Source organism: Peromyscus leucopus, unplaced genomic scaffold, assembly GCF_004664715.2.
Source record: "Peromyscus leucopus breed LL Stock unplaced genomic scaffold, UCI_PerLeu_2.1 scaffold_226, whole genome shotgun sequence".
NCBI lineage: Eukaryota > Metazoa > Chordata > Mammalia > Rodentia > Cricetidae > Peromyscus > Peromyscus leucopus.
Genome location: NW_023505099.1, coordinates 19048 through 44463, shown reverse-complemented (window position 1 = coordinate 44463; position 25416 = coordinate 19048). Strand labels below are relative to the sequence as shown.

General features: G+C 37.9%; 1 non-coding gene across 1 annotated transcript; it reads right to left on the bottom strand.

The window, feature by feature from the left end:
* Positions 1-24856: 24856 nt before the first annotated feature.
* LOC114693417 lies at positions 24857-25023 on the bottom strand. The gene has a single exon (XR_003734541.1). It is a non-coding gene; the product is annotated as a U1 spliceosomal RNA (small nuclear RNA).
* Positions 25024-25416: the final 393 nt, after the last annotated feature.

Sequence of the window (25416 nt, the reverse complement as noted above, 5' to 3'; positions counted from 1 at the left end):
GGTACCCAACAGCTGTCTAAGTGGACTTAGGGCCTGCTCAAGGAATTCTAGATTATTATTCTCCTTTGGGAGCTTGCATTGTACCTTAAATACTACAAAAGCTAGAACTTAGAAAAAGCTTCTGGGTCAGATCCTTGTCACCCCTGACTTTAATGTGCAGGGTGTCTTACCCTCACCTTCTGGGAGACAACCAAAGGTAACAGTAATAACCTATATTGTTTGAGGGTGTTCTTGGACTCCCCTGAGCAGCAAATCAAATAGACACTTCTCAATGTTTGAAAGGCACTCTCCTAATCAGGAGAAAAATCACATGTCATTTCTGAAACCCTCTTGGCAGAGCTTGACTGTACAAGTGCCTAATATTCTATGTGGAAGGGAGCCTGGCTAATAATAACCCAATCTTCTGGCTTTGTAAATAAACAAAGAAGAAAAAAAGAGAAGTTAATTCCCCTGTTCAAGGACTTGGGAAGTCCCTGGCTTATTTATCTTCACTTGACCACTATCTGCAGGACCTTATCTCATATGCCTTTTGATTTTTCTCCCCTAATTTAGTGGTGGAAAGGTTCTACTGCTCATAAAACCTCCAGATAGCTTTACCTAATTCAGTTTAGACTCATGTTCATCCACATACCACCAGAAGCCAGGGCGTGGGGTGGGGATAGGGCATAGCTTGCACTTAGGATAATGCATTTTTATCACACACAAAATGACTTTGGAGGTGGGCAATATAAGGTAAGTGTTGTGGTTCCATGGTTGTCAGAGATCCATCCTTTATCTCTATTCTGATCCCTATTCCTATATGATGGCTTCTCACTGCAATGTCAAGACAACATTACAATATGGTGTTTAAACCTCCATCTATCAAACCTGTATTGGAAGAAACATGGTGTAGGAAAGGCTAAGGGCTAACATGGCGTTTCCCTAGTTATCTGTCGTCTCCATCTAATTGATATTGTTTACATCTCACTGATCCAGCTCAGCTAAATGGTCACTTTCACACTGAAGAAATCAGGGAAATGCCTTGTTTTAGCTGAGCTTGTCATCACCCTGAATAAAAATTGGAGGTTACTGATGAACAAAGAAAGGGTAAATGGATATTAGCATGGCAACAAAAGAACTTTTGTCAACAGTTTCTTGCCCAAAGGCAATTTTAGAGTATCTTGGAATGTTTCTATCAGTGGATATCATGTCAACCCAAAGGCTTGAAGGTATTTTTTCCATTTTCCTGATAGGCAAAAAGTGTACCTGAACCTCTACCTAGCTTCCACTCACCAGAAGCTGGCTTTTTTTTTGTTAAAGATTTTGCTGTAGCACATATTTTCACCCACAATTGTAAAATGAATACTCAAGATACGCTCTACTGACTATGAAAAAAATATTCTGCTTGTTATTATAGCTTTCCCAAGCAAGAGAGAGACTCCTAAGTCAATATAGTAATACAATGTCTAGACCTCATCAAAAGATCATTATTCTCTGTGATGTTAATAATAGTAGTATCCACCTCAAGATTTTTGTGATAAAATACTATGTTAAACATATGCAGTGATAAAATACTATATTAAACATATTACAAAGCACGTAGCATATGTAAGATTTTTTCAGAACAAATTAGTATCTTGCTTGTTCTTGTTATTATTATCATTGTTCCCTTTTTGTTTGTTTTTTATTTATTGTTTTGTTTGTTTGTTTTTTCAAGACAGAGTTTTTCTGTGTTGTTTTGGTGCCTGTCCTGGATCTCGTTCTATAGACCAGACTAGCCTCCAAGTCACAGAGATCTGCTTGGCTCTGCCTCCAAGTGCTGGGATTACAGGCATATGCCACCACCATGCAGCTACAATCATTGCTGTTTTTAATGGTATAAGTTTTTTTATACTGAAGAATAATTGTTGAACATCCAGGAAAAATATTCTTGTTTCCAGCACTGAAACTCCTCCTGGGACAATCACTATAAGTCTAGGTGGTAAGAAAGAAGGCATTATTGCTCAAGAAGCCAGTGTTTAAGTAGTTAGCTATAGTACATAGTTTAACAAAACCTTAGTTGTAAAGTAACTGTAGAGTGTTTAGCATTGTTGTGACATGCTTTCTGTAAGGGAAGTTTTTAAATCTCTGAATATCTTCTGAGCGCAAAGATGAAGATGAAGTGGCTAAGAGAGTACTTAAAACGGGAAACAGGACACCTAGCCATTAGTGAAGCTTGCTTAACAGCCTTCTCCATGAGTACTCATTGATCTAGTCTATGCGCACATCTCTAGACAAGGCAACAGATTGTGCTTAACCTTATTCCATGATCTACACATAATTTTGTAAGCTGCATAGAAAATTTAATGTTGTTCTAAATTAAGTTGAGATAACAAGAATGTGTTAATTATATGCAGCAGTGAACTAAGTGTTATAACCAAAGTCTTTTAGATTTATTCTTCCAAGTATATTTCTAGTATATAAAGAATAAAATTAAACCAAGGAACTAATCAAGCGACTCGGCATCTGAAAAGTCTGGGGCCCTATGGAGTCCTAAGTATACTGTGAATGCTGTTAACTTAGTTGTTACTGGGGGGTCAATGTGCCCTTGGGAGTGTCTGTAATTAAAGCCTAATTTGGGAGACCTCTTACCCCTAGCATGGTTCTCAGAGTGTGTGAGACATTTGGAAAGAAGCAGAGTGACTTTCTGTACCCCAAGTAAATCACTTCCAATGAACGTTGAGAATTAGAGGCAAGAACAGGAACAAATGGCTTAAGGGAACAGAGGATCCTGGATGAAAAAGAAGTACATCATTCTATCAGAGTGGTTTTTACTGTCATGCTTCAAAGGCACAGTCACCTGGAGATCACTTTACAACAGGTTTCGGGAGAGAAATTGCAGCACTCATAAGGACTGAAACTCCATGGATCTTCTTTATTTGTAGATTGCTCAGAAGTGTACAAAAACAGATCTTTGAGCATTGTTTTCCATTATCCATTGTTGATTATATCACAAAGTGTTTCATGTGAGAAAACATTAAGCACTGCTTCATTGAGGGGAAAGAAGTTAAAGATTACCAAAGATGAACACTCTTGCTTTCTTAAAGATGCTCCATGCTCCCCATTAGAACAGGAGAACCATTCTGTTTACAAAGCTTCTCTATTCAAATCAAATAAAGATTCAATATATTGTAGCTGTGAATTTCCTTTAGCTGGTCTAGTAAACAACAGTCTGCCGAGTTGGTACATTAGCATCAACTGGGAAGACAGGAATCCAGATATAGATATATGTACTATGGGTAAAGTCCCATATTAATGTCGTGGTCACCTCCTAGTTAGTCACAGAGTCTACATAATCAATGGAGTGAAGATAGTTTATAGAACAGATATAGACAATCATACAACAGCTTTCTACTTTGCAAATAGGAAAAGCCTAAAAGATGCAGGTAGCATCAATAAATGCAACTTCATTCTAGAGCACTTGAAAATGCTGAGCTGAGAACTCTTTCTGAAGACAGAGGAGAATTTCACGAGGAGAGGCATGCAGGAGCCTGCTGGCCTGCTGGCAACACCTGGATGAGTCCATGATATTCGCTTCTCCAGCAGTACTGACTGTGACAGCGGAGTTAGGAGGGTGCTGTGTGAGGTGGCAGGGGACTCATGTGAGCAAAGACTGGTCTAAAATAACACTGAGTATCTGCTGTCTACATACCAATCCCAGACCTGGATATGAGAAACAAAACATAGCTGAGATTTAAAAACAAACAAATAAACAACAACAAAAATCCCACCTGGACTATGTACTTTGTGGCTCTGCTAGAATAAGCAGGGTACTTTTGGTCTGACCTTCCTTGTTAGTGTCAGACTGCGGCCTTATGCTCCCTGGGTTCAGGCCTTATGAAATGCTTTTTCTTGGAAGCTTCATTCTGCCTACTTCCCCCTTGGGGTCTGTTTTAATTATTTTTAACCATTTTGTATTCTGTGCTATTCCAAATGAATATTGTCGAGGGTTCAGGGGAGCTAAGGACTGATGTAGGTAAAAGGTGAAAGCAATTATGCAGGTCCAGCTTTATTGGGAAGTGTCTACCTCCACCTAGATATGGATGTATGTGAAGAGAAAGTCTCCATAGCAGGAAACCAAACCCCAAGAACAAAGAAAGAGCCTAAATACATAGGAGAGGAGCTATGGCCAATTCCTGTCTTGAAGCAAGATCAGAAAGAAGATTCACTCACCTGGGTGACTCACTGGCAGCCAGGAGGTCTGCTGCAAAGGACTGCCGTCAGCTTGAGGCCTTAACACCCACTGGCTGTGTCTTATCGAACGGGAACAGCTGTCCTGTCGGGTAAAGTGTCACAGTGAGCAAAGCAGCCAGGCTCTAAACAACTGAAAAAAACATTGCGTCTATTTCCTTGAGCTTTTTTAAAAACGATAAATGTGTCAATAATAGAGTTTGGTGAGGCAGGGCTTTCTAAGTGAATAGGTCCCAGCCTACAGTGAAGAAACAAACTATCTGGCCTTGTTATTTCTTTGTCTCATGTGTATAACAATTATAATAAATGCTTATCATAAAAACTTCAAACTGTGAAAAAATTTTAAAAAATGTAAAAAACAACTCCATATCTTTTAACACCTAGATGAGTGCTCTTAACATCTTAGTTGTGTTCATCTGCATGCACGTGCACACTCACACACCATAATACACAGACATATATACACATAAACACACACTTACATTCACATACAAACACACATACACACATACATGCACACACACATACATATACACACATATGCAGGCAACATATTCATATACACAGACACAAATACATACATACACATATGCATACATACACATGTATACAGACACATGCACACACATGCATACACATGGCATGCATTGTTCTAGATATGAATATAGATCAGGGGAATAGCTTTTTTGCTTCCTCATAGGCTTTTATTTTGCCTGTTTATAATACTGGCTTTACTCTGAAAAATCCTTATTAATGAATGCTTAGAGTTTCTACATTTTTTACTAATATAAACAATTCATCAGCTAAAAGTTTTGTGCTTTATTTTATAATTTCTACAGATTCCTAGAAATGAGGTTGCTGAATCAAAATATGAATGTTTAACAGTTTTGCTACTGACTGCCATATTGACTTCTACGGTTTTATCAATTTGCACTCCCAATGTATATTCATGAACTTTAGATTGAGTTAGGAAGAACTGTTGGGAAAGTTAAAATGCAAACTAAATCATGACATGTAAAATGTCAATGGGAAAATTTTTGCTCTTAATACAGCTACCTTTGGAGTACAAAGATGCTCACTGGAAGAAGTTGTTCACTACTCCAACAGTGTTGGCTGATGTATTGTATTCAACCGGAGAAAGTAGAAGCCTGCAGACATGGCAGCTTTCATTCTTCAGTTCCAGGGCTCAAGCTCACTTCATCCTTTGCTACTGGTAACATCAGAGTGAAAGGCAAAGAAAAATGTTTAAAGTTCCTGGCATGTGAATGGTACATATGAAGAAGCCCTAACACAGACTCCCTAGTTGTGTGCCATTTACTATATAAAGAGAAGCAATGGTCAAGTCTAAAAGATAAGTTATAAACCTTGTGTTAAATAAATTGGGAATTTGCCCGGAATCTTTGTGTGTTTGTGTGTATGTGAGAGAGAGAGAGAGAGAGAGAGAGAGAGAGAGAGAGAGAGACAGAGAGAGAGAGAGAGACAGAGAGAGAGAGAGACAGAGAGACACAGACACAGACAGAGGAAGAGAGAGAGAGAGAGATCTATTCCTGGAGAGATGTAGTGGTAACGCCCGCAGTTACCAATACCCGTTCACCATGTCCGAGCGAAGGGCTGCGGATTAAAAAATAGAGACTAAGAGACAGCGAGTCATTCGTACGATTGGATGTCGAATGCCGTTTATTGAAAGAGGGAAGAACCTAAATACAGGCTTACAACACAAATGGAGGATCCCCTGAGGGCAGAAGTTCGCTACCAATGGTCTACAATCTAGACCCAATGTTCTGCATTCTTGCATCTAAGTTGTTTACACCAAATACAGGATGCACCTAAGTTGTTTACACCACAAGCAGGATGTAGGAACAAAGAACCTCCAGTGAGAAAGATCCTAAGGTGAGAAGGACACCGGCAGGGAATCTGAATAGGGAGGACACCTGGTCAGCAAGCAAGGCTGCAGCCACTCACAGTCGGGGTCAGGGCCCATGGCGCCCACAGAGAGACATGAACAAATTATCAACTCACTTGAGACTAGAAACTTATGACAGACCAAAGTAAAGATACCACCAAAGTCCAACTTGATGAACTATTGAGGTTTTTTTTTTGTGTGTGTGGGGGGTTACCTACAGGAGTTTGGTTGAGGGGGCTCTCACAGGAACAGAAATTACTTAAAGAAAACTACATCACCAAAAGCCCACCCAGCATGGGTGACAGGTTATGGAAGCTGGAAACCTAGAGCAACACTGCATAGACTTCAGGCAGCTCAGCAATTTAGAGAGTGTCCTTTCAAGCAACTCAGCTGATCTCTGCTTCTTCTTGAAGGTTTGCCTGATCTAAACCTCTCTAGGTAGCTTAGCTTGAGAGTGTCTTTCAACAGTCATCACAGCTTTTATATGCTCGAGGTGGAGGGACATAGTGAATCCTGTAATGTTATGGACTTCCTGAAGCTTTGATTTGTTAACTTTCTGACTTTAGCTAATGTCCCATACCGATTGGAATATTTCATCTCCCCTTAGAACTTCCTGTATCTTCTACTTGGGTGACCAAGAGCTTTGAAACTCGATAGCCCAGGGACCTAGGGTAAAGCCAAATATTACTGATCTACTGAAAGAATATAGCAATAAAATTACTCCTAATACATTACCAAAGCCACTTTATACCTGTCAGAATGGCTATGATCAAAAACACTAATAACGGGCCGGCGGGTGGTGGCACATGCCTTTAATCCCAGCACTCGAGAGGCAGAGGCAGGCGGATCTCTGTGAGTTCGAGGCCAGCCTGGTCTCCAAAGCGAGTTCCAGGAAAGGCGCAAAGCTACACAGAGAAACCCTGTCTCGAAAAACCAAAAATAAAAAAAAAAAACAAAAAAAAACCCAAAAAACAAAAAAACAAACAACAACAACAACAACAAAAAACACTAATGACAGTCTATGTTGGAGAGAATGCAGAGCAAGGGGAACACTCCTTCACTGTTGGTGGGAGTGCAAACTTGCACAAACACTGTGGAAATCAGTATGGCAGTTTCTCAGAAAATTGGATATTGATGTACCTCAAGACTCAGCTATACTACTCTTGGGCATATATCCAAGGAATGCTCAATCATACCACAAAGACACATGCTCACTATGTTCATAGCAGCATTATTCATAATAGCCAGAACCTGGAAACAACCTAGATGCCCATCAACTGAAAAGTGGATTAAGAAAATGTGGTATATATACACAATGGAGTACTACTCTGCAGAGAAAAACAGCAAATCATGAGGTTTGCAGCAAATGAATAGAACTAGAAAATATCATCCTGAGTGAGGTAACCTGGACTCAGGAGGACAAACATGGTATATACACACTCATAAGTGGATACTAGATATAAAAGCAAAGGACAATCAGACTGCAATCCACAGATCCAGGGAGGCTACCTACCAGGGAGGACCCTAGGATGACTATGGCTTATAGTAAGTTTTCTCCAAGGGAGTCTCACTGGGGAAACAAACTACTACAAGGGTAGTTTGCATGTCCAGCAAAAAAATGAACTCAGTGGCATTTTTAGAGGTTCCTTGACTCATATTATTTGTTGTCAGAATTTTTTTTTAATTTCTTATTTTTTATTTTCAATTGTTATTATATACATATCCTTTTTCTTCTCTCTTTTACCCTACAGTCCTTTGAGTATATGTTAAGGCTTCCAGTTTAGTGCTTTTATGGGTGCTGAGTGTGTGAACGAGTGGGTCTCTGCACTATATTTTTCATGTCTATTCTCAGGCTTTTTTCCTTCCGTTCATTTGATTTGTCCTATTCCAATATGTTAGTTTTTGCTTTATTTAATTTATTATTATTCCTGGAAGCCTGTTTGTTTTACAATGAGAGGCAGAAAAGAGGTGGATCCAAATGGGAGGGAAGGTGGGAAGGAAGTGGGAGGAAAAGATGGGGCGGGGGAAAACGTAATCAGGATACATTATGTGATTTAAAAAAAATATGTTTTCAATAAAAGGGGGTGTGAGAAGAACATCCTGTGTCTTAACAAGCTAGAAGGTTTAATCTTGGAAGAAATTGGTACACAACACTTCCTCATACATAATGAACTCCATTTGGGATCTTATAGATACTTTTTCCTCTTTCAGCTGTGGTCCTTCCCTGAACTATCTTTGAATGACTTGATTCTCCTTTTCCCAGCTAGCGCGGAAAAAAAAAAAATAGCTCTAATTGCCCCAGTGGTTTTCGTGTTACTGTTCGTTTGATTCCTGCTTCCTTCATTTTTGTATAATAATTAAGGTCCAGCCTTAAATTTATACAATCCAGGGGCCCAGGAGAGACACTACTGTAAGCGCGGGAATGAATCCAGTTGCTCAGAGCTCTTTAGTTCAATTCGTTTATTCCTCAGTCACCATTATTCAATCACTACTTTCAATTCTCTCAAATCTGTTCATTTCTTAGTTCCCTCAGTTCTTGATTTCTCTTTCTCTTAATTCCTTCAATTCTTAGTTCCTTAGTCCTTAGTTCCCTCCATTCCTAATTCCCTCCATCCTCAGTTCCCTCAAATATTCAATCCATCCCCCCTCTCCCGGGGGCTGGTCTATATCCTACCCCAGCAGTAACACGTTATGTTTTGTATACAGCACAAGATTGTAGGAATCCCTGCTAGAGGCTTCCTGGCAATTTTATTTGCAACCCAAAAGGGGAGAGATAAGAGTGGAGTCAGCTAGCAGTTTAAACAAATCAGAAAAGGAATTTGTGTGCTAGAAATATATCCTTATTGTGGTTAGGTGAAAGCATTACGAGTCTATCATAAATGTATTCAACTATAGACTTACAGGTGATAGGGTAGCGAACGTCTGTAGGTCACTAAAAGTTAAAATGGTCACTTTTTTCCTCTGCTGCCAGTTTCCTGTCAGGGCTTGGGGGGGTGGGGGGAGTACTGATAGCTGGTCAATCTGCATCACAGCTTGAAGTGCCTGCCTGCTGAGGGAAATCACTTTGATCTAAGAGGTTCACTGGGGGTGGGGAGATAGAGAGAGAGAGAGAGAGAGAGAGAGAGAGAGAAAGAGAGAAGAAGGAGGTGGAGGAGGAGGGGGAGGAGGAGGAGGCCTTGATTTGCATAAGAAACAAAGCTTGTTTGTCTAATTGGTAGGCATTTGGCCTGTGAGATACATAGTCTCAGAAAAGCAGAAAAGACATTTTATCTTATTTGGAGTGCTGGTGGATCCAGGTGCTTTGAAACGGAGATTCATATGCATTTTCGGAGAATTATGACCACAAGGAATTCATAGCAAGGCACAACTGAATGTTAGGCTGAATAACACCAATAGACCTTGCTGACTGGCTTCCCACTTGACTGACCTTTGGCCTTGTCAAGGTATAGCTTATAATATACAACTAGACTTCTATTTCATATTCCTGTGGCTTACCACACTTCATGACAGTTCTCAGGCAGGTGCTGATGTGTCCTGCCTTCCTTCCTCTGGTACTCTTTAACCCACTGCCATGTGATTTTTTTTTTTCTTCTATCAAGCGAAGTGAAGTTGCTCTGGCCAAGGTAAGAGAAATGGATTCCTAACTTGCCAAGCCCATGGTTTATTTTCATCTAGCATTCTGTGATTCTCTGTGGATTTTAACTATTTCTGCCTAAAAATTTTCCATAATTTTAATTTTCATACACTATCACTCCTTCATTTCCCTTCTGGTTCTCTGATTTCTTCTTCTGGTCTTTTATTCCTCAAGATTTTTCTTCTTCATCATCCTTACATGTCATTTTATCTTGAGACCTTTGTATTTGTTTTCATGGTGTAATGAACCACCTCAAAGCTTGGTGGTGCAGGCACAGTGGTTTATTCCCTGACATACCTACAGGTGCCTGAAGGTTCTGTTCTGTCCCATATGTAGCTTTGTTCACTCCCACATTGATACTTGTCCCTGGTCTGTCCCATAAGTCTCTCCTGATCTTTGACCAGTAGATTGATCGAGATATATTCTTGCCATGGTGGAAGCCAAAAGGAAAGAAGACAAGTCCACCAACTTATATGCATGTCAAAAGTACTGCTTAAATATATCTGCTAATATCTCACCTCCCAAAGATCATCCTGCAAAAATCAGAACCAGAATGCACCAAAAACTTTTAATCACAGTCCTCAAGATGTAGAGACAGGAAGATCCTAAGTGGAGATTATTATTTAATAAGACTCTATCAAAAATATATAAACGCAACAATAAAACCTGGGGTCTGAAAGGATGGCTAAGTGGTTAAGAACAATTGCTGTTCTAACTAAGGACTAAGGTTCAGTTTCTAGCAACCATATGCAGCTTATAGCTGTTCATAACTTAAGTTACAGAGAACCTAATACCCTTTTCTAGCTTCTGTGTGCAACAAGCATGCACATGGTGCATGTACAGAAAGGAAGACAAACACTCATGCATGTTAACTAAGATATGAGACATTACCTGTGTTTGTCACAAGCTGGGGGGGAGGATGGCTAGGTAACACTATTGTATAATGAGGAATTATGACCAATAATTTAAGCTACTAAACCCTATGAGCAGAAGATCCTGTGTGATCTGAACTCAACATTAGCTACCTCAACAATATTATCTCTTGACCTTTTATGACTTTAGTCATCTTGTCTGTCTCCCAGAAAGGTCCAGAGTAAGACAAATCCTTTGTTATACTCCCTCATGAGTGTTTACAGTTTTTGTTTGTACTTAGCATTTTTTTTTTTGATGAATAATGTGTTAGTAATTTATTTTCTCACTTACCGGGAAATTTCTTCATAAAATTTAAAGCGTTTTATGCTAAGAAATGTCTTGACTTTGTTACCTTTTATCTTCTTAGTGCCTATCTATCCTTAATATAATAAATGTCTGACAAACGAATGGTGTTAATGAATCCATGTGTTAATGTCAACTTTTGCTAAATCTGATCAAGAATCTGAGTCTTCCTGGGCTCTCATTAATCTTATATACTGCATATCTGGAGGTCAATTTCTCTTCTCTTTCTGAGAGCAAAAGATCACCACAATTCCCTTACTACCCATGGTTGCCAGTGTGACATGCCACTTGACTGTGCTGAGAGTTTCCAACATGTTTGAGTAGCCATTATTCGGGTGTGCCTGTGTGGATGTTAAATGGGACTAACATTCTATCAGTAGGCTGGTTAAAGTAGATATGTCATCCAACATGTTGAAGGCCCAAATAAAGAACAGGAGAGGACATTTTTCTCTGCCTGGTTCTCTTTGAGATGGGACATCTTTTCACCTGAATCTCTTGCCTTTAGGCTTGAACTTGGCTAAGACTCTGAGCTTAAGCTAGCATTCTTCTATCAGCTCCTCTGAGTCTTCTACATCTGTAGAACTTAGAACCTCCTAGCCTCCAAAGTCATGCGAATCAATTCCTTGTAATCACTGAGCAACACAACCACCAACAGAGATACTAAAGTGGACAGGGAAATCTCGGGAGGTCTGACCCTAGAACCACTCAAGAAAGAAATATGGGCCACTAAGGAATGAATGCTGAGAGCGGGAGAAATGGTCTTCTCCAGGGAAGAGGACATCAACTGGTTAACCAATGCACTCCAGAAGTCCTACATACTCAAGAAACATTTTATGACTGAGCACTTTGTTTTCACTTATATAGGAATTATAGATCAACAATTAAAGAGAAAGAAGTGATCGGTTTGATAGAGAGCAGGTGGGGGCACATGAGAGGGACTGGAGGAGAAGGAAAGGGAATATAATGGAACTCTATTATAATTTGAAAACAAAATGATATTTAAAAAAATTGCTGACAATTTCAACCAGATCCTCTCCTCCTTTCCCTTCCTACATCACTCCTTCAATTCTAATGGTTATGTTAGTGCTGGAAGAACTTTAGTATGCCACCCATTCTCTGAAACCGTATCTAGCCCCATGCTTTCCTGAACAGTAGATCATCTTTCATCTCTAAAATCTGCTGTTTTTCTTCATTTCTGAAATGTCTTCTTACTTAGCACCCTGATTTTTCTTCCATATCATGAATAATATTGGCACTCAAAAGTGTAAAAAATATTGTTAAGAAGGAAAGGAAGTCCAAGATTGGATAGAATAATCTAAGAAACACCTGGCAGTTTAAATGTGTTGCACGTTTCCTGGCCAGGATGAGTCACATCTCGAGAGTGGGAGCACAGACGAGTCACACCTCCAAGAGGGACTGCTAAGGAAATGTGAAAACAGGGGAGAAAGTCAAAGAATGAAAATTTAGAGGTGGTCGTCTTTAGGGCAGGACCTCCCCATGATTTCTCTGCAAAGACTGCACAGAAGAGCCTGCCTCTCAGCTTATGACTTTTCACTACTGGATAACTAAGGAACAATGCCTTGGTTATGGTAAGAAAGGGAAATAAAAGAAATAGTTTTATTTTCTTGACCAGAATACTAGAGCCTTTGCCTTGACTTGCTGATTTTTTGAGAGGGAAATAAAGATTTGGCAGTGGTGATACCCTCTTTTCAAGTTAAAAACAAAGGCCACTATCACCACCAGGACTAGCACATAATGCTGGCTCACACAGTATGAGGGATAAAATTTGTGGTTTACCACGATTGTGTATCTTTAATAAATGAACCTTCTGATATATAAATATATGAAAAATGTAATATTTTGTTATAAAAACAACTGCCTTACAGATACAGACATCTATATATTTGTGTGTGCTGGGAGACTAAATGAAACTTGTTTGATTTTAGTTACCTATCAGGAGTCTACTGTTTAGTCTACACTGAAAGGTTTTGTCAGTTGGAGATCCAAATAAATCTTTGTCAGGTCAGGTGAGAGCCGGCAAAAAGCAATGAGTGATGGTGGTGGATATTAGTTAAAAGGTTACTAAAGGAGAGAACATTTATAAATATTGGTAAAACAAGTTGCAAGTTCAGAAAGAAGGTGGACAGTGCATTTCTTTAGTATGCTAGTGAAGGATTGTCTTATCAATTTGTGTAGAGAAAATATAAATTACCCTCTCCAGAAACTGTTCAAAGAGCTACAAACTGAGTTACAATCTCTGCCTTCATTTTTATCATCAATAACAACAAATACAAATTAGGATTAAGAGTGCTTGCTGTTCTTTCAGAAGACCAGAATTTGGTGAGCAATACCCACTTTGGATGGCCCCAAACCACCTGTAACTCCACTCCAAAGGATCTGCACATTCACACACGCGGAATGTACCTGCACAGTCACACTCACATACATGCAAAAAAAATAACAGTGCTAAATTTAAAACATAGATGTTGGTTTATAGAATGTGGAAAAGTAGAATTCTCTTGACTAAAAGTTATATGTTTTGTGGTAAAAAGAGGCTTCTTTGATGAGCACTGGTAGCTTATACTTCTCTGTGAGTATAAAGATAACATTTAAAATATAGTAAGGAATTTTCCTGTCTGGAAAAGTAGTAGATTATTTTCTAAGGCCCATGACCTCACTAGCCCTAGGAAGCTGGCTAGGTCTTCAGTACCAGTCCTGATTTCCCACCTGTTGAGTGGGTCTTAAATCCTATTACATCAAGATCTCTCTCTCTCTCTCTCTCTCTCTCTCTCTCTCTCTCTCTCTGTGTGTGTGTGTGTGTGTGTGTGTGTGTCTGTCTGTCTCTGTCTCTGTCTCTCACACACACACTTATGACATTAATAATGAGAGAAAAGGATTCTATCTACTTGAGAGTAGTAGTGGGGGGATGGAGGGAACTAGAGGAAAGTGATGTAATTCTATTTCAATTAAAACCGTATTATAAAATTATATAATCTTATGACATTAAATGATCATAAATTTTAAAGGTGTACTGTATCCAGACATTATTGAATGCACGCTATCTTTTTCATCTTTCATTTATTCATTAATTCATTCAACAAGTACTTATCAAGTGCCCACAAAATTTCAAGGCTCCTTCTAGATTCAAGGAATAACACACTAAACCAAGTACAGAGCAAGAGCTTCGCTTCTAGCAAGAAAAGAAGGCAAGGCCAGGATCTCCTCAAAGAAGCATTTGTGTAAAGGTTGTAAGAAAAGAAGAGGGAGTATTGTGGCTTGAATCTTAAATGTCCCCACAGACTTGTGTTTGGTGGATGTTTTGGTCCCCAGCTTTCGGCACTGGCTTTGGTGCCATGGACACTTTGAAAAGTGAGGCCCGGCTGGCAAGAAGCACGGCACTGGATGTGAATCTGTAGGTTTTTACCTGCCTCTGCTCCATTGTAGCACTCACTCTCTGCTTTTCTCTCTGGCACAATGTAGACAAGTGGCTGCCAGAGGCTCCTGAATCGGTGTGAACCATGCTGCCATGTCTTTCTACCTGTGGTGCGCAGTGGATCTTCTAAAATGATCAGCCACAATAAAACCTCCCTCTCGTCAGTTGCTCCTTGTCACAGTGACAAGAAACGGTCACACAGTGAGCTTCATGGTCACCTGGGGGACAACATTTCCAGGAGATGAAAAGTATGAGCAAAGACCCTGGATGGGCTCAGTCCTGCTATACTGGAGAAATCCCAGGCGGCCAATGAGCCAGAGCAGGAGTAGGTATTGGGAGAACGAGGTAGAAATTGAGATCAGGTGAGGGAGGAAAACTTTGGAAACCAGGAGGGGGACTGGGTGAAAATGACTATTTGTTTTGTTTTGAGTAGACTTGCTCACTTGTAAGTAATTTTGATTGTGTAAGAAAGGTGCTACAATTCTACAGATATATAGTACACCCCTAATTTATCTTCCCATTATGTCATATATTCTATCATCATAATGAATGTTTCGAAACAGAGAAATCTACACTGGTACAATATGAGTAACCAAATTAGACATCATTTTCCACTTGTCAGTTCTTCTACTAATTTCCTTCAGTTATACCTTAGCCTGTGATCACATCTAGAATGCTACCTGGTATTCCAAAATAAAGAGTTTGAGGACAGGAGTGACAGGTCTGATTCTCATCTTGCAGTATGAGTCTGGATACTCTCTGTCCTAGGAGCTCATTAGCCCACAACTTGTATGATACATGTTTGCTAGAGGTATGACTATCCATATTAGAAAATTACTTACCCAGAGGTGGGTTATTCTCATCCAACATGACATCAATTAGATAAACTCATTGATTCCCACCAGTATGAACTAAGTTAAACAGATGGACCTCTGAATCTATCTATCTATCTATCTATCTATCTATCTATCTATCTATCTATCTATCTATCATCTATCTATCTATCTGTCTGTCTGTCTATCTATCTATCTATCTATCTATCTATCTATCTATCTATCCTTAACTATTTAAAGAAATCCTGGCTCAGAAATAGGATTATTGTTCAAGGCACTGATTAGATCAATTACTCAAACACAATTCATAGCATAGTCAAACATTTTAGATTTAGATTTTTGTGTTTGAGTTACAGAGTGAAGTTGGGCTAACTTATTTAGTGCCCAAGTAAGTATTCTATACTGTCAAGTTGCTTTTAAGATTTCCTATAAACAATAAAATACACAGTACACTTTACCAGGCATTATCCATGAGATACATTACTGAGACTTATATAGATAGAAAGCAGTGTGCTCCAGTTAACAAAATGTCTGAATCATACAATTTCCATTAGTACATGTGGATCAACTGCAGTTCTGAGTAATTACCTCTGGAGTCTGGCACTATGAAAATTAACTTCCCTATCCTGAATACACTTCCATCCATGCTAAGGGACCGTTGCATTTTCCTATTAACATTGCTGACACACATTGTTGTTTAAATAATGGCACTGATATTTCCATAGTATATCATTCTGAGATTTATTACTTTCTGATTTAATTCCATCAACTGTTAGGAAGACATTTAATGATGGTGTGGATAATCACTTACTAAAAATAGCCACTGTATAGTGCTCCTTGTAAAGAAGGTGTGTGTTCAGATTGTTTATTCTTAACACTGTTGGCATTTGTATACTATGGATACCAGTTTTAGATTATATAGCTTTAATACAACTTAGGGAGAATTTGCCTGAAAATAAATATATTTTCCTTTTCATTATAGTATTTTTTCATTCTAACATAATGGTACGATTTAAATATTTTAGTATGGAAATTCATGCTAATAGAAATCTATATTAAGAAACATTTGTGTCTTTTGAAAGCTGCTCTAACACCCTTCTTACTGTTTACACATTTAATGTAAATTTTTAATTCCTACACTCCTCCAAGAAAAGCCCACTAAAGGAATAAGAAATGTGGGTTTATGTAAGAAATGTAAAATTTATTTAAGAAGTCTTAATTTCAGTAAAATAAGAAATGTAGTTCTCTGAAGTCCCACTGGATAAACGGACTGAGAAATTGTGGAAAAAAGATAATAGAAATAAATGATATTTCATGCAGATTTATAAGGAAATGAATTTGGTGCTTCTCAGAGTTGGCTATGGAAGTCAAGGTTCTCTGATGATTGCCACATTAAGATCTGAGTGGGCATCTCTTTTGAGGTGAATTTTATTAACTAATATGTCACAGTGCTCAGCCAGAAGTGCTTTTCAAGTTTGATTCGTACAAATCTATTGAATGATCTCATTGTTCTGCTTCACTGTAGTGGACAGATGGTGTGAGTTACCTGCCATTCCAGATGACCTTCTGCACTGCCATTGTCTTTCCTGGATAGACACAGACTGTGTTGTCTAGAGGGAAACAAAATAATCTTGCAATCATTTTTTTTTTTTTTTTTTTTAAGAATTTGATGTGAACGTACTGTAGAAATAATTGCAACTGCAATATTTTTCATCTGGAAGAAATATTGACGATTGTGTGACTTGAATTAAAATCATCATCTCATGATAGATAGTGAGTGCCTCTTCAAAGAAAGTGGAAAATAGCAGAAGGTCTGTCTATTATTCAAAGTGCCTTTCAAGCAGATGATGCACAGAGTACATCATATCAAGGTGGCAATATCCAGTGCAGTGTTCTCCTCTGGGTGACAGGAAGCCATTCTTTCAGAGGGAATGAATCTGCAAACATTTATTTCATCTATGTGGTTTCTGTCCTTTATTGTAATTGTGGGTAGTGCTTCTTTTATAGAATTCATATTCTTTATTACTAATAGGAAATAATCTTCTGTTATCCTTACTGTGGTGCTATTGCATAGTAGTCACATAAGTAAGAGATAATAGTCACTGTTTATGACACGCTACGGATGAGGTATAAGGTTGACTATTATTTATGTGACTAAAACTTACCATTTTCTTTAAATTTTGAGATTGTGATATAAACTACACTCTACAAACTTTCCCATATACTCCTTGTTCACTTTCAAATTCACAGCCTCTTTTTCATTAATTGCTGTTATATACATATATGCATATACATATATATTCCTAAATATAATCAGTTCATTCTGAAGAATGTTACTTGTGTGAATGTTTAGAGGACTGACCATTTTGGATAACTATTTGGTATCCTCTTCCCTGGAGAAGATTATTTCTCCTGCTCTCAGCATTCTTCAGTTGCCTGTAGATCTTTGTGTGGACTTGAGGCCATGTGGGTCCTCTCCTGGCTACTTTGGCATGGCATGGTTGTTATTGGCATTGTTCAGCTCATGTTTAGTCGTTCATGCAGTGACACTATGTGGGTGTAGCTTCTGACATTCCCAGGAGATAAAATCTCACAACAAAATCCCTGATCCTTTTCTTCAGTGAGCCTTAGGTAGAGGAGGAGTGTTGTATCCATTAGGATTGAGCACCGCAACTCTGAATTGTGATTGTAGTTCTCTTCGATGATCTCCATCTGTTGCAAAGAGAAGTTTCCTTGATGAAGGAAAGAAAGAAAGAAAGGAAAACTACACGTATTTTTGGGTATAAGGACAGATGTTTGGGATTGTTGTTGGGATTATGCTGGTTAGGTAAACTAGTGGGCATAGGTTCTCCTCCAAAATCCATGACGTCAGCACTGAATAGTTGTCTAGGTTTCTAGTACCAGGCATGGTTTCCTCCAGTTGGGTGGATCTTAAATTCAATTAGAGAGCTTTTGGTTACCACCAAGGTATGTGTACCACTGCTGCTCTCATAAGGTTATATTGTGCCATGCTGGTTGTTGATGTTGTTCATAGCAATCATAGCTGGGTAGGGTTATTGATTGTTTCCTTCCTTTGGAAGTTTTAATGGAACCTTCTGGCACCATTAAGCTAGTCCTTATGGGGGAGGCCATTTTGATCAGTTCCAGCTTAAGGGTATCTGGGTCATTTCTAAAGTTTATAGTGTCTTCAACAATAGGGGATTATTTTCTACCTTGGAGGGGCAATCAAAGGTGATAACAGTATGTTTGTGAGCAGCCCTGCAACTCAATAATAGAATGATTACTCTCGACTTTTTCAGTCATCCTTGTTATTTTACTCTTCTTGATCCTTATTTATTTACTTTCCCTAAAGAGTCTTCCTTTTCCCATTTCCCTGATTAGATTATTTGTACACTGATATTTCTTTCTCTGTTTTCCCCCAATCCACATTCCCAAACAATGACCCCTTTTTTACATTTCTGGAATCTATAGTAACACTAAGATATATATTCATATCTGATGACTTGGAGCTGGAAACCACAGTTGAGAGAGAAAATGCAATGATTATCTCTCTGGATTTGGGTTACTTCACTCAACGAGATCTTTTCTAGTTCCATTCATTTACCTGCAAAGTTCATGATTTCATTTATTTTATAGCTGAATAGTATTCATAGTGTATGTATATGATTTTCATTAAACATTTGTTGGTGAAAGACATTTAGAATTTTTCTGTCTGCAAATAGCTTTTGGTAAAGTGGTCATTTTCACAATGTTAAATCCCACCAATTCCTAAGCATGGGTTATCTTTCTATTTCCTTGTGTCTTTCTCAATCTTTTTCTTCAGAGGTATAAAATTTCATTGTAGAAGTCTTTCAAATCTTTAGTTAGGTTTATCCTTACTTTTTTTGAGGCTATTGTGAATGGGAATGTGTCCATGATCTTCTCTGTATGTTTATAGTTGCCATATGGAAAACCTATTGTTTTATGCAAGTTGACACTGTGTCTTTCCACATTGCTGAATTTGTTTGTCATTTCTAGAAGTTTTCTGGTAGACTGTTTAGCATCTCTAATGTATAGTATTAGGTCATCTGCAAACAGGGTGGTTTGACTTCTTCTTTCCCTAGTTGTATCCCTTTAATCTTCTTCTTTTGCATTACAGCTCCAGCTAGTACATCAAATACAATATTGAAACAGAGTGGGCATAGTGGAGCTCCCTGCCTCATTTCTGACTTCTGTGAGATTGCTTCAGGCTTCTCTATTTAGGATGACATTGGCTGTGGGGTTCTCATATACGGCTTTAATTGTGTTGCAGTATATGCCCTCTAGCCATACATTCATTAGGACTTCTATCACGAAGACATGCTAGATTTTATCAAAGGTTATTTCTGCATCCATAGAGATGATCGTATTATTTTTGTTTTTAAGTCCATAAATGTTGTTTATTATATTTATTGACTTGTATATCTAGAAATTTATTGGATTTTCCAAGATAATGGAATACAGGTTATTAATGTATTCCTTTATAACATTCTGAATTTCTTTGGTATCACTGTAAGGTTTTCTGGATTATTTCTGATTTTGATAATAATGTGGCTTATATTTTTCTTTCTTTCTGTTCTCTGCACTCAGGGATGTGTTGTTTATCTTCTCAAAGAACCAACTTTCAGATTTATTGATTCTTTGTAATGTGTTCTTTGTTTCTAGTTCACTGATTTCTGCCTTAATTTTCATTATTTCTTGCTGTCAACTGGGTTTGGATTTGGTTTGTCTTTGTTTTTCCACCTTTTGAGTTGTGTCATTAAGCTTTTTATTTGCGCTCTTTCTGATTTTTCAATGTAGCCCCTTAGAGCTATAACTTTCCCTCTTAGGACTGCTTTCAATGTGTCCCAGAGGCTGTTGTGAAGTGTTTAAATTTTATATAGTTCCAGAAACTTTTTTATTTCTTTGTTAATTTCTTCTTTGACTCATTCATCATTCAGTAATGAGGTGTTAAATCTCTGTGAGGTTTTGTATTTACTGGAGTTTTGTTTGCTGTCCATTTTAAGTTTTATTGCATTATAATCAGATAGGATACATGGAGTAATTTCAAACCTTTTGAATTTGTAAAAAAAAAATTGTTTTCCAGGATGTGGTCTATTTTAGCAAAATTTCCTTATGCTGCTGAGTAGAATGTGTATTATTTGGTGTTTTGGTGAATCTTCCATAGATAACTGTTATTTGATTTATGATGTCAATTAGTTTGATGTTTCTCTGTTTTTTTTAAACCTGCTAGGTTTGCTTATTGGAGAAAATGAGGTATTGAAATCAACTAATACTAATGGATTGATGTTCATCTGTGTCTTTAAATGCAATAGTAGAATTTTTTATGATATTGTTGCCCCAGAGTTTGCTGCACATATGTTTGGATAGTAATGTCTTCTTGGTTAACTGTTCCCTAGATCAGTATTGTCTATGAATCAGAATTAAGTATTCTTAATTCTGAACTAAGTATCAGAATTAAGAAGTCTATGTCTTTTGATTGCTTTTGATTGTTTTCAATTGTAACCACGGTGACACCTGCTTGCTTCCAGGTTTCACATCATTAGAGTACTTCTGTCATTCTTTTAAGTGCCTCTCTTAAAACTAAGATATATTTCTTGTAGACAACAGATATAGGGATTTTGTTTCTGGATCCCTTTAGTCAGTCTGTGTCTTTTGAATGGGGAATTGAAGCCATTCATATATAAAGTTATTGAAATGTATGTGTTAATTGTGGTCACTGAGTCCTTGATTTTTGGTGTTGTTCCTTGTGTTCTCATTGATATTTTGTGTTTTAATGATTGTGACTCTGCATTCTTTCTATGGTCTCTCTGCTGTGCTCTTTCCTTTTTTCAGCATGAATTAATTCTTTCTATATTTTCTTTAGGTTTGGTTATTGGATATAAAATTTTATGTTGTTCATGTCATGAAAAGTTTTTCTTTCTCCTTTAATCATGGGAGATAGTTTTGCTGGGTGTATTAGTCTTGGTTGGCTGGCATAGTATTTTGGACTTGGAGTGCATTGCTCCAGTCTTTTCTTGCTTTCCAAGCTTACATTGAGGAATCAGCTGTCATTCTGATAGGTTTTCCATTATGTGTGACTTTTTGTAGTTGCTGTAGTTGTTGTTTATATATTTAGTATTTTAACTATTATATACTGTATAGATTTTATTTTCTAGTCTATTTTGTGTTCTATGTTTGTTTTCTCTGTATAGGTGTGGTAAGCTTAGTAAGCTTTTTTCTATGAAATTGTTGAAGATCTGGTCTATGCCATTGGCAGGGGATTCTTATTCCACATTTCTATCTACAAGTCAAAGCTTTTTTTTTTTTTTTTTTTTTTCATTTGTTTGCTTGCTTTCATTATATCCCACATTCCTGTATGTTCCTTTTCTGTTTTTTTTGTATTCCTTGCTTATTTGGTCTAGATCTTCTGTTTTATCTATAAGTCCTGATATTTATTTTTCTGCTTGATTCCTTCTACTTGTAATCCTCTCTGCTGTGTTATTTAGGTTTTTCAACTCCATATTAATTTCCACTTGAGTTCTCTTCAACATTTTCTGTCTTCTTAGTAAAACACACTCTGAAGTTCTGGATTGTCATTGCCGTTCCCATCAGTCTTATGTTTATGTTTTCTAGAGCATCACACAGGTGTTTATTCTCCTTAAGCTCTTTCTTAATTTCATTGATCTGTTTGAGGCTCTTCTAAACTTCTTGAATTCTTTGATGAAGTTCATTGTTGTTTGTTAAAGTCTGTGTCCTGGAGTTCAGCTAGGTAATTCTTATTGATAAACTTTTGTACCAGACTGGTAGATTTTTAGGGACAAGATACTGGCTCGATTTTTCATACTGTTGTGTTTTTATAAGATCTGGGCATGTGGACCACCTTTGTTAGTTACAAACCTGTGTGAACAGAGCAGGTTGGAGCAGAAGATTAGATGTGCAAGCAGGTTGGGCCCAGAGATTGGAAATGGCATGGCTTGAATGAAGTCATGTAGACAGAGAGAATTGGGATAGTGCACAAGAGCTACTTGTCCAAGTCTGTAGTGTGGCGGTGGATCTGGCTGGATAGAAAGGTTGGATATGGAGAGAGTGTTCCCTGACTAGGGGATCAGTAGGAAGGTCCTGACTAAAGCCTAAAGAAACCATTTTTGGTACAGGCACAGGAGACCAATCTAGGCAAGGTACTCACCCTGGCTAGATCTGGTGGGTTTGTGGAGACGCAAAGAATGTGTAAAGTCAGGAAGAGTCATGCAGCTAGATCCTTGAGAAGAAAGTGGGAAACTTGGCTTGGTGATATGATTAGATGCAGTTCACAAGGAACAAGTACAGGTCCTGAATGAAGCCTAGAGGTTTGCTTTGCTGCACAGGTTGTTGTGGCCAGAGTAGGGCAGAACACTGGATGTGGAATCCTGGCTATATCTGGAAGGTTTAGTAGAAAGCATGGATTGGGAGGAAAGGGAGACTAGGACTCTGACTCTATCATAACTCTCTCATGCCATCCATTGTGACCAGCAATAGATTATATAAAGTGAAAAGCTAAAGCAGGCAGTTGTTAATCCTGGAATTCAATGGGAATTCTACCTTATATGATGCCTACCTATAATATCAAATTAATTATCATCATAATTTAATTTTATCTAATAGTACTTACTGGCCCATAACTCATGCAATTGTGTCTAACCTGCAGGCAGAAAGATGCATGGAGCCCAGGACAGCTATGAATGTGGCCCAACAGAAAATCACAATCTTAAAGCACTATGAATAATTTTTGAGGTTTATTTTAACTTGATAGAGTGGTACTGAAGCATAAAGTTTAAAGATGACAACATCATGCAGTATCAAGATTGTACACAACTTTCTCATACTTAGATATAAAGAGTCACATATATGTCATAAAAATAAATATACATACAGTCTCACTATTTAAGTATATTTGGTGGGAGAAACTTTTGAGATAGAGTTTTAATATCTGAAGCAGACCAAGATGCATCTATTATTTACACTCATCTAGCTGCATAACCACCGATTTAAAAATCAATGACAAATAATGAACTTTATATCTGAATCAGAAATCTATTCAAGTGTGAGAGTTTTCCATTTCACTTACATTGCACTCTAGCTCTTCACTACATTTTATGGACTTATTTGCTGAAGAAGTCTAGGTTCAGTTCTTATAAAATTATTTTAGTAACTCTTACAAATTCTATACTAGAAAAAAAGCTGAATCAGGGGAGTTCTTTACAGTCACTGGGGAAGACTAGCTAAGAGAAGAAGGTAGGGCTCGATATCAACTACGCAGTAATTCTCAGGGTATCATGTTAAGCTCTACATTTGCCGACATTTCAAATGTAAACAGATATGATAGTCTTGGTTGAAAACATATATCCTAAAACTGAAAATGAGCAAGAAAATTTGAATGTTTAGATATTGTAGCTGCACTATGTGTTCTTAAATATAAAATTGCTGCTATTAGGAGCTCCAGACACAGTGAGTTCTGACTCACTTCTACCTAGTATCTTCAAATCTGGACCAACTTATAGCTTAATGTAACTGTTCAAAGAAGCGCAGTGCAAAATGAAACATGTGAAAGGCTCATGTGTCAGAGCACTCATTATTTATCAACCTTGTCTAAATTCAGATTCCTCAAGAACTGTTTCTTTAAACCTGACTTCAGACTTCCCTCCTCGTCTTTCATTAGTTTGGAACAATTTAGTCATAACTATTTTTCTTAAATTCATCTTCCATATACATCTTATTTATTTTTATTTAAAATATAATTACATCATTTCCCCCTCCTGCTTCTCTCTCTGACTTCTTTCATGCACTCCCTACTCCCTCTCAAATTCATAGCTTATTTTTCTATAATGCTTTTATTAGTTGTTTCTTTTATTTTTGAGATTATAATATAATTGCATCATTCCCCCCTGCCCTTTCTTTTCTGCAAATGCTCCCATATATTTCTCCTAGCTCTCATTTAAATTCTTGGCCACTTTTTTCATGAATTGTTGTTATATATATATATATATATATATATATATATATATTTGGGGGGCTGACCATTTGGTATTGGATAGCTAATTGGTGAACTCTCCCCTAGGAAAGACAATTTCTCCCACTCTCAGCATTCATTAGTTGCTTGTAGTTCATAGTGTAGGGGGTAGGCCTCATGAGCTTTCTCCTATCCACTTTCCATGTCTATTATTGTCCTTGTTAGTGCATGCTTAGGCAGTCACATTGGTGAGACTTTGTGGGGGTGTGGCTTCTGACTACTAGAAAGACAGTCTCACAGCTAACCTCTGATCTTCTGCCTCTCTTCTGCAACATTCCCTTAGCCTTAGGTGAAGGAGTGAGTTTTAGATATATCCATTGCGACTTGGATCTACAACTCTGCCTTTTGATTGGTTGTGGTTTTATGTAATATCCTCTGTTGCAAGAGATGGTTGAAAACAAAATATTTAGAATATAGTCAGGGATTGTTGCTTGGTTTAGTAAATGATGGTTGTAGGTTTTCTTCCAAGACTCATGTCAATACCAATACTATCCCTAGGTAGTTGACTAAGGCGTTTCAGCTATCAGGTCCGAGTTTCTCTCTTGTTGCATAGGACTTAATATCTTTAATCTCTTCTATTTAATAGGGCAAAGTGGGAACACAGCCTCCCACTACCACAAATCATGCAGTCTATTTTCTAGCATTTAGGGAAATCATAGCTTGGGCTCAGCACATCTGGAATGCAATGCATCAACTTACCCTGGGAAAACCACCTTTGTGTTCATGATATCTTCCATTCCAGGTAACTATTCTTTTTCTTTATTTATTGTTTTACACACATATGTACGAGCACACGCACATGCGTGAGCATGCGCATGCGCGCGCACACACACACACACACACACACACACACAGAGAGAGAAGAGAAGAGGAAGAGAGAGAAAGAGAGAGAGAGAGAGAGAGAGAGAGAGAGGAATAATTATATAAATGCATCCTGCTGAGTCCATGTAATGACACTTGTGTATATATATTTTTAGGGATGATCAAGTGGTATTGGATAACAAAAAGGGGTTCATTGCTGGAGAGGCCTAAATTCTTCCTCTCTCAGCAGTCATTGATGGCCTGTATCTCTTCACCTAGGTGTGGAGCCCTTTGATATTTTCCCATCCACATTGCATGTCAATTGGTGTTGTCACTCACTGT